Below are 214 nucleotides of genomic sequence, written 5' to 3'. Positions count from 1 at the left end.
TACAGAAAAATAACTACTGCAGAAAAATAACCACTGCAGAAAAATAACCACTTCAGAAAAATAACTACTGCAGAAAAATAACCACTGCAGAAAAATAACTACTACAGAAAAATAACTACTGCAGAAAAATAACTACTGCAGAAAAATAACCACTTCAGAAAAATAACTACTGCAGAAAAATAACCACTGCAGAAAAATAACCACTCCAGAAAAA

The sequence above is a fragment of the Octopus bimaculoides genome, chromosome 27 (assembly GCF_001194135.2).
Source record: "Octopus bimaculoides isolate UCB-OBI-ISO-001 chromosome 27, ASM119413v2, whole genome shotgun sequence".
NCBI lineage: Eukaryota > Metazoa > Mollusca > Cephalopoda > Octopoda > Octopodidae > Octopus > Octopus bimaculoides.
The sequence above is the reverse complement of the archived record's forward strand: the minus strand, read 5'-3'. Positions refer to the sequence as shown.